Here is a 15,950-nt window from a genome sequence, read left to right on the forward strand (position 1 = left end):
AGAAGAGATATGTAAGAAGTTATTATAAAATTAAATAAATTAAATAAAGTTTATAAAAATTTCGAAGCATTATATAATATTTGTGTTTTCTAATTATAATATTCATATTTTCTAATAAATATAAAATATTTATGTTAATAATTTTAATTTTAATATAAAATTAAATTTTTTTATTTAATAAAAATATTACAAAGTTTTTCAATTATATGAGGTGGCAAGGATAATATTTAATAAAAATATTACAATTTTTTTCACTTATATGAGGTGGCAAGGATGTTTGTCTTGAAGGTGTTTGAAGAGTGAAAGTTTGATATTCATTCTAAGTCAATCTATTGGACAAGATAATGAAGGGGTTTCATTGATGGCTTTGTATTTACATTGGAGGAAATTGGGACTAGCATTGACTACGATGATGAATGAGGCACAAAAGGAATTCTATGAGATGTTGTGAACATTACTAGTTTTTTTCACGAGCAATATTGTTGGGATGGTTTTTATAGGAAACAATATGGAAATAAGGACTTACATATTCCACCACTTGAGACACTACTACCTTTTCCACTATTCAATTAATTAGGAAAATGATGATGAGCAATGGTCTAAAATCCTCCTTGGCTACACACAAGCTTGAGCATGGTGATTTTGGTGACCTAAGGGAGGGAAATGAGCCCACCCAAACCATAATAAAGGTAAAGGGGAGACCCTCAAAGCCCAAGAAATCAAAAAACCCATCCACACACCTATATGCATCTATAAAACTCCATAGGACTTATAGAATGGTTTGTTTCTAGCTGCAAAAGTATGGATTTGCAACAACTAGGAGAACTTGAGGATAAGGTCTATCAATAGAGGTGGAACAACATTAGTTAGATTGTGGATAAATATATGGAGAAACTAGTCTCAAACACTAGAATCTAACATAGCATAATCTACCGCTATAATAGAGTAATAGAACTATATTAGAACAACAAGGAATTTACACCTTACAATATTAATAAACAAGAAGAGAAATGTGGCTTGCTCCTAGAACACATTCTAGACATCCTTCAACAATAAGATGAAAAATGTGACTCCCATTGAGATGAAATTTATGGTCCGCACAATGACATTATATTCTTAGACTATAGACATGCTCATGGAAACTCAATAACATAGGCAAAACTAGCATTCCCAATAGGAATCACTCAAAAACATCATATTCCATTCAAGGATGAGGAAGCTTAGCCAAGGTCTCATTACTCTTCCTAAGGTTTTTTGGTCTACTTCATAACTATGTTTGTCATGATAGGTCTAGGTTTAAGCTTTAAGTTTCATTATTTTAAATTGGGAAGCTTTGGGCTTTCCCATGCACACTACTTATGGAAGACTATAAGAAATATTTTATATGATACTTGTAAATAAATAGCTCTAAAAGTGTTTGTTTACATGTTTGTTTGAATATAAATTGGTGTGTAGGTTGTTTATGAATATATGCATGGATCTAAAGAATGTATTGAAAATATATGAGAGGTTAACCAGACCTTTACAACCTCTCAACATATCTATAACCCATTTTTTATAAATGAATACATATCAATTCTCTTTAAAATAAAACTTTTACAAAGTTTTCCCTTTTTAAGGGTTGTTTTAAATGATGTTTTTATATCATTGTTTTTTATCCAGATTGGATCATTATATTATTTATCATCCATCTTGATGCTTTTAGAGTGGAAGACATGAAGGAATCATGTTACAAGAACAATTTTATTAGTGGGATCCAGTTTGGAGAATTGGGCTCTAAAGCCTTATGAGGGTAGTTTGAGGCCTTAAATGATGTCTTTTGTGGGTAGAATTTTCCCTCTTAAGTGTAGGGCCCCATGATTCTATTCTACACACAAATATATTTCCAACAGTGCAATAATTACATCAATCAGAGTTAGAATGCAAAATTTATGCCTCCTGGAAGTTGACCTATCATGATTGACCACCATAATTCAAGAGGATGCCAAGTTAGCCCCCATTACTCATGGAAAATGGCTACTAACATAGGAAATATGAAGAATAGTCTAGAAGAGTCAAGTTTTAAGTCATGTTAAGGCTTGAATGGGTCCAATTTAACCCCTAGTTGGCTATTGTGTTGTGTTACAATCGGGCCACTAGGAGGAAAAGGGGGTCAATTCAATTTCTTTGCATTTCGTTCCATAGTAGAGTATGGAAAAAAAGAGAGCATGATAAAGGGTGTTTATGTTTTGTAGCATCCCATTGGAATAGGTCTCAAGCAATGCCATAGAGAGTGTATTGTACTTTGTACTTACATCATCTCCATTCCCAACGAAAGAGGGCATAGGAACCTCACCTTCCAGTAGGGTTTTCTCCTGAAATGGTTTCCTAGAGTGTATCTTCATGTTCATTATAGTTTATGAGTGTTTTTATTTACTTTCTCTTTATTTTATACATTTAGTCTATTGCATGCATAACTAGAAAAACAATGATGATAAATCTGAAATCTAAAAGGAATTAACCCTTCATAGTATATATTTCAATTTATTTTCGTAGTTCTATTGTGACAAAGTATCAAGTGAAATATCCATGGAAATTTACATATCAGTTTCAAAAAGGTGTTGCTAGTATCAATGTTTTTCAAGATTTTGTTTTTTTATTTTGTGCTATTATTGATGTAGTATTTTTTATAGGGGATTTTCTAAAATGTATTTTTCCCAACTTCTTGAAAATGGTGACCGTATCAAAGTGTTATTTTTTTGTATTGATGTAGTAATATCATTTGTTATTTTTTTTATTGATGTAGTAATATGCTTTTGTTTCTCTTTCTTTTAACATGGGTTTATCTCATTTCAAGGGATTTTCTCATTTAAATAGTTCATTTTATAGGTGATATAGTTGCTTATTTTTTCATTGACTGTTGTTGTTTTGTTTTTCCTTTTTTTTAATGATTATAAGATCACCATTTTTTATAATGGTTATATGTTTATTTTTCTTTTAAAAATGGACGAACCATCACTCAAATCCATCCTTATAACTCTACAAAAATTAATGTTAAGCTTACGTGTTATAAATTAAAATATTAAAGTTCAAAAGTTTAACAAAAATTCTTAAAATAAAAAATATGATTTCATTTAACTTAGCAAAATTTTATAGAAATTTTAAGAAATTCCATGCATTGAAGGAAGAGGGTGATATTGGTAAACCCCCTCAAGCCATTCCAAGGGGAAGCCTAGAATCACACACCCTCCACCCCGCACTCCTCACATTTACAAAATCACTAAAATTCCCCAAATTTTGGCCAATTTTCTCTAAATTGTCTAAAAGTTCAATCATGGAGATAAGCTCGCAAGAAAGGGATCTCCTCCATCCCTCGATGCTTGAAATTATAATTTTTTGGTGAAATTTGTCCAAAGGCCATGCATATAGGTACAAAAGGTGATTATAAGAATTGTCTCCTTGGCTAAGTTTCTTGTTTAAAATTTCAAGCATGGAGGGATAACAAAGGGAAAGCAAGAGAAATTTCATGAAAATCTAAAAAAAAAATTGAACAATTTCACAAATGGAGGCAAGGGGGTGTTCTTATCATTTTTTCATCTCCCTACACCCACGAAAATTCACAAAATAAGTGGCCAAATTTCTTAAAACATAAATAATAATAAAATTCTAGAATGGAGGGAGTGGGAATGTGCTGAAAAAATACTAAGGGGGTGGGCGAGGGGGGGTGAGGGTGAATTAGTATTTTTGAAAACTCACTTAAACTTTTCTTTTCTTATTCATATTTATGTACACAAATATAATGAAGTAAACCTATGTATGTATGCAACTGTTATGCAGACAACTAGCGTATATCCAATTAACTAAATTTTCAGTTAATTCATCGTTTGTTTAAGTTGAACCAGTGTATCCGTACTTCATTAAGAATTAATTAAATAGTAACCATGTTTACTAAGAACAAAATAAACCATCACACATAAGAATCACGTCAACACATGAACACCAGGATTTTTAGGTGGAAACCCAATGTGGGAGAAAACCATTGTTGTTGTCGTCTTTGTATTCATCTTTTATTATAATGAAAAACTTCGTACAATATTGTACTGGTGCAAACCCATACCAGCATGTAGGCATCCAATTGCAGAAGACTACAACATTCTCTCATTCTCCATAACTCACTAAAAGGGAGCTCCAACCCCCTGATCTCATTTACCGACACCCATCAAAAGGGATCTCCTATCCCCTGATCTGATTTACTAGCTACCACTGGAAGGAAGCTTCGACTCCCTTACTAAAGGCTCCAATCCTTAGCACATTCGTGGACCACATTTCATAATTTTCATATCGAATCCACCTAAATAAAAATATCACAACCTGTAGGCCACCTTTCATCAGATTTTCAATCTAGACCCACTACCATAATTTAAGCCCAATATCAAATAACAAACTGAACCAATCCCTATATCAAATCATTGAACCAACTTAATCACCAAATAATTGAATAAACCAATTACCGAATCTCAAACAACCAAAGCAGCTAGATCATCTCAATTCATTGTATACTCTTCATCAGAATGTCATACCACTTACTATTCATCACAAAAACCAGATCCTGTCACTACAAACCCTGGTCAATCTTATGTCATAATATATACATTACTATTATGAGACATACCCGTGTATATACACACTTTCTCTTCAGATAACCCGCATACAGATCTCAAAACACTGAACCCTGAAACTAAATCACTGCACTACTAAAATCAATCACTGAAACACATACTAACATTGTCATGGATCTCTGAACCAAATACATATCATCTCATAACATCATCATTACTATTCAACATTTCATGTAATCAGCTCAACCTCAACCAACACTGTCAAACATAGATCGTCATGAAAGACTTCATCGACAGACAGTAGCAAGAACAATAAGGCTGGTCAAACATCATATACAACAAAACCCTAACATATGTACACAACCCTGTAACAACCTTGGTTAAAAATCCATGTAAAAATATATAAGATGATGGTCATGGGACACATATTCCAAGCTGAATGATGGGAAAACATCCTAGTGGGTGTTTATTCAGTTTATAATGGCTAAGGAAATTGGCAATGGCAATGTTAAAGGATTTGGAAAGGCAGGAGGCATTTATTTGGCATTTTATTTATGAAAAAAAGAAATTAGGAAAAAAGGAAGGTGAAAGGTCATAGGTTGCATGTGAGGAGGAAATTGAAGGAAAATAATGGTAATTTAAGAAAATAGAGGCTTCATTGATAAAAAAATCTTATGTAGATCAGTTGGCAAGCTTTTGACAGGTTTTTGGTGGAGCTCTCTTTTATTTTCTCTCTCTCTCTCTTACTCTTGGAAACTTAGAGTTGTCTTGGAGCAATCTTGGAGAGTGTGGCATATTTCAATGCTTGGAGAAAGAAGCCAAAGGAGGAGTAGGAAAGCATAAGAGGACATCGGGATCAGTAGCTACAATGGGTTTTTCTTGCAGGTACCAAGTTGCATGTATTTTTTTTTTTTTTTCTCTGGTTGGTTCTCATATTCATTTGGCTATGGGTTAAGTTATTAGTTATATGAGCCTTGGTTGGACAAACGCTTTGGAAGCCCTGTAACAACTTGGGTTGAGTTACTAGTCCTAGAGCCTTGGTTGGAAAAATGCTCTGGAAGCCCTGTAACAACTTGGGTTGAGTTATTAGTCCTGGATCCTGGTACAAGTTGTGGGTTGAGTTACTAGTCCTGGAACCTTGGTTGGAAAAAAGATCTGGAGCCCAACAATAGTTATGGTTTGAGTTACTAGTCTTGGAAGACGGGTTGGAAAAAATGATCTGGAGCCCTAGACAGCTTGGGTAGAGACAAATTTGGTGATGGTTAGTGATGTCCGATCATGAGGTGGAATCACTGTTTGATGGGTTGAGGTGGTTTGGCCTCTAGAAGCCCTGGATGGTTTTGATTGATGTGTTTTATGAGATCCCACATTCATGTTTGGAATATGGCATGAGGGTGACTAGATGAAGAGAGATTTGGCTCAGCCATATCTATGGTCGGGTGGTCCATGGAACTCCCAAACCTATTGGCCTTTACATCATTAATATGAAGTTAATTCTCCTTGCTCTTTCATGAGTATTGAACTAGTTTATATGTGGATTATATGGTTGTTGTTTCATTGGTATTTCTATTGTTATTATGTTGGTTATGCACATGTATTATGACAATAGCTATGTATGGCTCTCATCACGTTTTTACTTGTAATTGAATGAACAATGTATCTATGACCTAATAGATGATAATGCAGCTAATGTGATAAGGAAACAATGCCTCATAATGAATCTCAGATAAGTATGAGACCCCTATGCTCAACTCTGTTGTTAAGAACTGTAGCTTTTATGTTTGTGACATGTTTGACGAAATGCATGTCATGGCTAGTAGGGGTCCAATCCAGTACTCATTAATGTTTTTGAAAATGTATCATTGTTCTGTTGTATAAATTCATTTCTGAGCCTATCATTGAGTTTTGGGCAGTGGCATGGGCTCTGGGCCTGAAAAATGGCACATATCTTAGAGTCGCAAGCACAGGTTTGAGGAGAAACATACCCAAACACATGCGCACCCATGTTGTGGGAGCATCTGGAGTCTCCTAGATGCATGCTTGTCCATATCAATGGAGCATATGGGGTTTAATGGTCTAAAAACTCAGTGGAACCCAAGCGCTGGTTACCTGAGTGGTTGGGATGGCTCCTGGGAGTTTTGTTACTGATGTGGAAGGTCTATATGGTGTGTTTCTATTAGTTCCATTTCCTTAACTGACACATAGGAAGTCGAAACATATCATAGTAACGTCTTGTCACATGGTTACCCCAATTGGCCAGTTACTTGGGTAGATGTGGGAGGAGGGTGTCCCAGAGTGGTAGTAGAGCATGGTTCACCCCTCAGACTTGATGGCAAGAGTGTTGATCATGCATTCATGTCAGTTGCACATGTGTTCCTTATGCTTTTAGTCCATGTGCTTGTTGCATTTGCATGGTGTTGATCATGGGTGTAGTGATGTCGTTGTGTTTCCTTGTAGGATTTGATGTTGTTGTTGTTGGGATGTGTTTGTCATGAATGCATGTTGATTGTATATGCATTTTTTATGCATGTCGGCGTCTATATGTTGTTATGAATGTATTTTCATGGTTATGGTTATGCATGTATGGTAGGTCAGAAATGCATTGTGAGTTAATTGTATGAAATTAGTTCATCATGATGTTATTGGTATGATATGATGCTAATGAGTTAGTTGAGATAAAGCAGGAGATGCAGACCATCAAAGTGAAGTTGCAGCACTAGAATTTGGGGTAAGAGTAGATCATCATATAGGTTTGTATATTTGGCATGCAGGTATGTGATTCATGGTTGTTGTAAGCATTAGGGTTACTTATATGTTTGTCATTCTATTATTATTATGGTTACATATATGATAAATGCTGGTTGATTAGTGTAGTCATATACACATGTGTCAGATAATCATGAATGATAGTATATGCATTGCTATTGTTGTTTTATGTTAGATAACTTGATGATTATGTTATATGTGGTTGATGAGCATGTTATAGGTTAACTTGTTGTTGTTGTATGATAGTTAGCTTGATGATTAGGTTATATGTTGTTGATGAGCATAATATATAACTTGTTGTTATATGCTCGTAACTTGACGATTAGGGTTATGGCATTAAGATATTGATGTTATATGTATCATACTAATTTGGATTGGTCTATGCAAATGGTTAGGGTTATGACATTCAAGTATGAGTTAATATGTTGTGATATTATGTCATACTAATCTAGATTGAGTGTGCAGATGTGATTACTATTTATGGATGATAATTGTTTATGAGTTTATGATGTGAACATGTTAGCTAGTGACCAATATGGATATTGTGACCTTATTTATGTTTGAGTTGATATGTTGTGAAATTATATCATGCTAATCTAGCTTGATTGTGCAGAAAAGATAGCCTCCACTGATATACATTAAGGTATGAGTTTTCTTATGTCATCTATTTGGTGTTTGAATGTTTAACTATGCCATTTATTTGGTGTTTGAGTGTTTGGTGTCTATTATGTCATCTATCTATTGTTTTAATGTTTGTTTACTTGAATGATATGAGTATGTGTCTATAATATTTCTTGCCGAAATTATCTTGCTTTAAGATGGTTTTACTAATACATATGTGTTGAGACAGATGATATTTACTTGAGTGTAAGTAGGTGATAGTTGTAGCATTATGTATTATGATTGATGAATGTGAGTTGATTGTTGAGTATGACATGGTTTTTAGAGTTGGTAGAGGTTGGATTCAAATTCATATACATGATGTCTTGATATTTGGAACATGAGACTAACATGTGTGAGCAGTTGCAGGGCAACATGCTTGGTATTAGCTTGACAAGGTAATAGTTGATGTGTTTATATAACTAACAGTTGGGTGATATGATAATACATAGTAAGACTCGATTGCAACAAGGTAAAAAGGTAAAAGGAGGGAATTGGATGAGAATTTCTTTGGGCTATGTTTAGAACCACCAATTCCAAACAAATGATTTTTTTGCATATAAGAAGTATTCTTAACCCTAAGTTGTCTCAAATTATGTGGATATGTGCTTTACTCATGGATATGTATTTGACAAGTACAACAACTAGTTCTAGTTATGGCTAGATTCATCAAAGCATTGGAGTCCCTTGAGAGATGGCATGGATGTGTTCAATTGCAAGAAACATGCTTGGCGCAACAAGGTAAGGTAACTTGTGTATTGTTATGTTTATTTACACACTGACAGTTATGTGTTTATGGAAATATGATGCAGGGATTGTATGGCAAAGAAATTGCCATGAAATTTTGAAGAAGGCTCAAGTTGAGGTTTCCTTTAGAAGCACTGGGAACCATGGGGATTGAGTCATGGTGTTATTAAGAGTCTTATGATTTTGATTCTTTGTGCTTTGTTTATGTCTAGTGTATGTCCATACCACTTTGTTCGCAGTGTCGTATTGTTATTGGGTTTCATGGTTTTCTTCTTGTTTGTGTTTTTTCTTGGTGTTTATGTCTTGAGGGTCTTGGGAATTGGTTGGGAAAGAGGAAAGTTAATGGAGCTTAGGGATATCTGAATGAAACCTATTAGGTAATGTAATACCCAAATGAATCTCGGTGCATGAGTAGGGAAATTTGAAGGTAAAAATATGACAATAAATTGGATTGGTTCGATCCATTGGTGTAAATGGACAATGGCAGTACAACCATGAGAAAGGTAATGTGAAAGGTGAAGTAAATGTATCTAAGGTGTCAGATTCCTTGGCTATGTTGGGAATCATTATTCTCAATGTTGTGCATCGTGTGCATATATAAAGGGAGTTCTCTTAACCTTGACCTTATGTTATCTAGTAATTATGTTATGATCATGATTATGATGATGTTTATATATGCATGTATGTGTGTATGTATGTCATTGTCTGACAGGATCATGATTTTTTTATGCTAATGTTTATGTATATGTATCTATGTATTTGTCTCTGTCTGACAAGGTTGTCAAGGATAATTCTTGTGCGGAATGATTTCTTATGTAGGTGAGTGGCATGACGAGGTTCCTAGTCTTATGGGGAATCAAGTGAAGAGAGTAGTCATGAAAAATATACGAGCTCAATATCATGTGGATATGAATTGATATTGTATGCTTGTATTATGCCTATGTTTATGTTATGATAGGCAACTCTAAGAGATACATCAGTTGAATGAAAGCATTGAGATTCGTGACATGCTAGGATAAGCATGGATGAGAGAGAGACACTAGAAGCAAGGTTGCCTAGTGGAGACAATGTGGTTTTGGATGTGCAGTACTATTGTTGTGTATATGTTGTGCATGTTGTATATTTAGTGATTGTAACTATGGTGATGTGTACATGTAATATATGTAGTATCGTGTACATATGATGTTGTGTGCCTATTGTATGTATGGTGTTGTGTGTAAATTGCATATGCAGTGCTATATAGATATGGTTCTATGTAGATGTCGGATATGCAGCGTTGTGTACATATTGTACTAAGTGCACGATGGATATGTGATGTTTTGCATATGGTGTTGTGCACATGTTGTATATGTAGTGTTGTGTACATAGGGTGCTATGTACATGTTGTATATGTAGTGCTATGTACATATGGTGTTGTGTGCATGTTGTACATGTGGTGTTATGTACATATGGTGTTGTGTGCATGATTGTACAAATGGTGTTGTAAAAATGTGGTGTCATGTGGCATTGTGTGCAGTGGTGTTGTGTACATGTGGTGTCGTGTACATGTGCATGTGGTGTTATGTACATTTGGTGTTGTGTACATGTTGTACAGGTGGTACGATGTACATGTGGCATTGTGTACACATTGTGTAGGTGGTGTCATGTACATGTGATGTTGTGCACTTGTTGTGAAGGTGGTGATTTGTATAGGTGGTACTACGTACATGTTGTGCATATGGTACTAGTGTACATGCATTATTGTGAGCATGTCATACATGTTGTGTTGCGGGCATGTGGTACTATGTATGTGCATTGTGTAGTAGTTGTATGTTAATATGTGTATTCGTTGTGTTGTACTTTGTGTACGTATATGTATTCTGTTGTACATTATGTGTAGGTGTATGTATTGTGTTGTGTTGTACACTGGGTGTAGATGTATGTGTGGTATGTTAGGTGTAGGTGCATGTATTGCATGATGTTGTATGTCATGTTTGGTTGTATGTGTGTGATGCACACTATGTGTATGTGCAGATGGTTGAGGAGAAGGAATTGGGTCGTTTTCAGGTGTGGCAACTAATCCAGTGTGTCTACGGAATAAGGACAAAGGTATAAGCTAAGGATTGATTAAAGGATAAGTATCAATATTTTATTTCAGTTTTATTATGCATATGCTTTATGATTATGGTCTATGATGATTACATGTGATCTATGATTCTAGTTTATGATGGTTACACATGATTTGTGATTTTGATCTATGATGGTTGTGTTTTGAGCTAACCTAATTTGATATGTTTATACACGATGATTTGATCAAAGATGATAGTTTGACTTGTTGTGATAGGAAGAGAGCAAAATTGCAAGTGTACCTTCTTGATAGGCCACCAATGAGGTATTATTTGAATTTATTTCAATTTATTTTATATCTAATGGAAGTTATGTATTTTGTAAAGGAAAGCATGGGAAATTCCCAGGTTGGGTGGTTGAAACCGACTGCAATAATTAACAACAGTAGTGAAATAAATTCGAACATGAAACAATATGTTGGTAAAGCACTTCAGGAGCAGGGTCATTGTGGAACATTGGTACCCAATAGTTTCCATTGATTTCCATGAGCATGCTATGTCCATTATGATGGTTTGAGGCAGGGTTATGCCTTGGTTTTTGGACCTTGCGATGCGAGAAAACCCGGCCGAGGGATGGACTACTCAGGTTGGGGGTGCCATCAGAACTTGGAAGGTGTGTAATTGCATGGAAGGGAGTGATTAGATTGCCTAAGGGATTATGTAGTAGAGAAGGGAAGGTCAGGGATATTTTTTTTTTGGTCATTAGCATTGCCAAATGGAATCAAATTCACAATGGAAGTGTGTCATGGAACAATGAATTGGTAACTGTTCATTGAGAGGACAAGTAGCATAGGATTATAACACTAGGCATTGGGTGTAGATTTGACCTTGCAGTGGATTCTGGACTTCCTTGGAAGGAGGTGAATCTTGATATTACTTTGAGGGTGGAGGTGCGAGCCTCTGGATTCACTTATTGTGGATGCATGCATCATATCCTTTTATTTGTTGGTTGAGAAAATATGCATATGTGTATATGTTTATATCATTATAAATATTGTATTGAGTTGGATTTATAAAGCTCCATATACATTATGGTTATTTGCTGGTTCAAGCAAATGTGTATGTGTGTATATGTGGTTATTATTGTAAATATTGTAATGAGTTGTGTTAAATGGTATGTTTGGCATGTTTCAGTGGTGGTCATTGAAAATACTGCAACAAGCTATGTTATAAAGCTCCATGGGAAGTATGTTTTGTATTCAATGGTCTTGCTGGTTATAGGTGTCATTGAACACTTGAACACCAAGGATGGTGTTCCCCCAAGGGGGAGGGTTCTATAATAGCTCCGGTTAAAAATCCAAGTAAAAATATATAAGACCATGGTCATGGGACACGTATTCCAAGTTGAATGGTGGGAAAAACATCCTAGTGGGTGTTCATTCAATTTATTATGGCTAAGGAAATTTGCAAAGGAAATGTCAAAGGCTTTGGAAAGGAAAGAGGCATTCATTTGGCAATTTATTTATGAAAATAAAGGAAATTAGGAGAAAAGGAAGGTGAAAGGTCACAAGTTTCATGTGAGGATGAAATTGAAGGAAAATAATGGAAATTGAAGAAAATAGAGGCCTCGTTGATAAAAAGGCTTATGGGGATCAATTGGCAAGCTCTTGACGAGTTTTTGGTGGAGCTCTCTTCTATTCTCTCTCTCTCATTCTCTTGGACACTTATAGTTTTATTGTAGCACTCTTAGAGAGTGTGGCATACTTGCATGCTTGGATAAAGAAGGGAAAGGAAGAGAAGGAAAGTGCAAGAGGACAACGGGATCAGTAGCTACAACGAGTTTTTCTTGCAAGTACCGAGTTTCATGTATGTTTTTCTCACTAGTTTTGGCATGCATGGCACATGCATGTGGTTTCTTGGTTATGAGATGTCATTAGCAAGGAGGATTTCCTGGATTGACAATGGATTTTCCTAGCCTTACCATTTCCTAGATAGCATGGTTTTGTGGGTTTTACTTTTTTTCTCTGGTTGGTTCTCATATTCCTTAGGTTGTGGGTTGAGTTATTAGTTCTTGGAGCCTTGGTTGGAAAAATGCTTTGGAAGACCTGTAACGGATTGGGTTGAGTTACTAGTCCTGGGGCCTCGGTTGGACAAATGCTCTAGAAGCCCTGTAATAGCTTGGGTTGATATATTAGTCCTAGAGCCTTGGTTCGAAAAACGCTCTTGATCCCTTGGTGGGTTCAGTTACTAGTCCTGGAGCCTTCGTTGGACAAATGATTTGAAGCTTGATAGAAGTTTTGGGTTGAGTTACTAGTCCTAGAGACTTGGTTGGAAAAACGCTCTTAAGCTCGATAACAACTGTGGGTTGAGTTACTAGTCTTGGAATCCGGGTTGGAAAAAATGCTCTGGATCCCTAGACAACTTGGGTAGAGACCAATCAGGTGATGGTTAGTGATGTCTGACCATGAGGTGGAATCACTATTGATGGGTTGAGGTGGTTTGGCCTCTTTAAGACCTAGATGGTTTTGATTGATTTATTTTATGAGATTCCACATTCATTCTTGGAATATGGCATGGGTGTGATTGGTTGAAGAGAGATTTGGCTCAACCATGTATATGGTCGAGTGGTTTGAGGAAGCCTCGAACCTGGTTGACCTTTAATCATTAATATGAGGTTAATTCTCATTTTTATTTCATGAGTATTGTACTGGTTGTGTGGATTAATGGTTATTGTTTCCTTGGTATTTCTTTTGTTATTATGCTTGTTATGCACATGTATTATGGCAGTGGCTATGTATGACTCGCATCATGCTTTTACTTGTAAGTGAATGAACAATGTATATATGGCCTAATAGATGATAATGCAACTAATGTGATAAGAAAACAATGCCTCATAATGAATATTAGATAAGTTTGAGACCCATATTCTCAGCTCTGTTGTTAATACCTATAGATTTTATGTTTGTGACATGTTTGACGAAATGCATGTCATGGCTAGTAGGAGTCCAATCTAGTCCTCATCAATGTTTTTGCAAATGTATCATTGTTACGTTGTGTAAATTCATTTGAGTCTTTCATTGAGCTCTGGGTAGTGAACTATTCTCTAGGCCTGAAAAAGTGGCACAAATCCCAGAGTAACATGCACAGGTTTGAGGAGAAAAGTCCCCATATTGTTACAGGGAAAAGTGTCTATTTAGAACTTCTCTATCCCAATAAGGTGTGACAGCTACCTTAGAAACAAACAGAGAAAAGCTACTTTTGTATCTCCTTTATGAATTATAGATAGAGAGGAATAGAAAGAACCAACCTGTGTCTTGCACTAATCCTTTGATTCGATCCCTCTCTTCTTTGATAGTCTCCAGCTACCTGCTCACTAGCACGCCCAGCTTCACAAAGTACCTGAAAGATCACAGAAGCATAGCACTATACAAAGACATGGATCTATATTTATAAACAACTTAGGATCAAATTTAAGTTAACCATACAAATGTAACAAGCATCAATGATACAAAAGCATGGAGGAGAACTCAAATAGCTTTTATTAATAAACAAGAAAAGATCTAGGAAGAGTTACAACCAGTGGTTCCGACCCAACATCAACCTCCTAGCAAAGAAGCCCCTCTTCACCTCCAAAAAAGCATAGATCACCCAACAATCTGATGTTTGTCTCTAGAAACCAACATCAATTCCTTACAATATGCAAAATTCCAGCCTCTGGATCTCTGGGATGAGGGATCCATATATAGATATCTGTAAGGAGGATGAGTCAGCTTGTGATTTGATTAGTGTCTTCTCTCTGTCAGTTCTTGCTTCCACTTAGAGACTGAGGGCCTCTTACTCATCCTTGGTCGAATTCAGTGAGGCTAGTGTCACAGGAGGAGATTCTGGAAGCTTCCATTGCCTCTCCACCTCGCGAAATGACACTGCCATTTGTCATTTTTCGCCCATCGCACCCCACAGAAGGGAGTTTTGAAATGTAACGCACCCTCACAGTGCATTTGGGTGAGATGCAACGCACCTAGCCAGTGGAGCAGCTGCAATGATCCTATTTTGACCAATTTTGAGTAGTTTTTCATGGAGAACTTCTGGGAGAAGCTCTAATCTGTTGGCCTTGTTCCTTTAGGGGTTATAACAACACTTTTAGGGACTTAGGAGCCCTTGGTTTATGGACATTTCATGCTTGGAGTTGTAGGGCACAAAAATGTCTATAATAGTTTCCCCCTAAAGTATGAGGCCGTTAACCTTTTGGTGTTGGGTGAAATGCTTTATTATGAGGATCTGAAGTTCTTTCAATGCTGGGAGGAGACCTGTAATAAGATACAATACAATAAATTATCTTCATAATATTTTTCATGATCTAGCTGAGGCGGGCATTCCCATGCTGAGCTTTATAAATTCATTTTCATGTACATAGGACAGACAACCGTCTGAGTGTAGACTGATGATTCTGATAGAGCCATCATCCTTTTGGTAGGATGATTATCTATGCTGCAATGCTGTACATTTAATGTCTTTATTTCCCTGAATATATATCGCAGCCCGGATGGATGAAACTAGATCCGGGGTCTTCAATCTCGTCCGATCTTCACTCGAAGTACAAGTCGATCCATGTGAGAAATGTTCTGAAGTCAAACATGGAAAGACATCGCTTGATTACCAGTCAATGATGTAAACTGTTAACAAGCGCGAGAGGAATCACTGATAATGATAATGACCCTCAAGGTACTGCAGTACAATTCACATGGTGTGAATAAAGGACTTGGCGTCAAACACCACGCAAAATCTTTCGGTCGAAGGCCATTGATGTAAACCTGTTGCCAGAAGTGAGAAACTTGCCATTGAGGCATGCAAGCTTCAAAGTACCGAATGGGGTGTTCCTAGATCAACTTCTTGGATAATGAGTTGATGTCGACAAGAAGTGATCCGTCACATGAGGGCCTTAATGAATCCCACATCAATGACACGAAACGGAGCAAATGATTTTGATGGAGGTGAAAATGATCTGGTGATATAAGGTTCAGGGTGGCGGTCATGAAAGAATGGAGTATAATGTATGGTAGTGGGTGAGACACAGGTGACTTCTCTGGATGACTTCTCTTGAACATATCGGTGACATTGATGTGATGGATTGGTA

The sequence above is a fragment of the Pinus tabuliformis genome, chromosome 8 (assembly GCF_031772625.1).
Source record: "Pinus tabuliformis cultivar Carrire ecotype Pingquan chromosome 8, CPIR1, whole genome shotgun sequence".
NCBI classification, from domain to species: Eukaryota; Viridiplantae; Streptophyta; class Pinopsida; order Pinales; family Pinaceae; genus Pinus; species Pinus tabuliformis.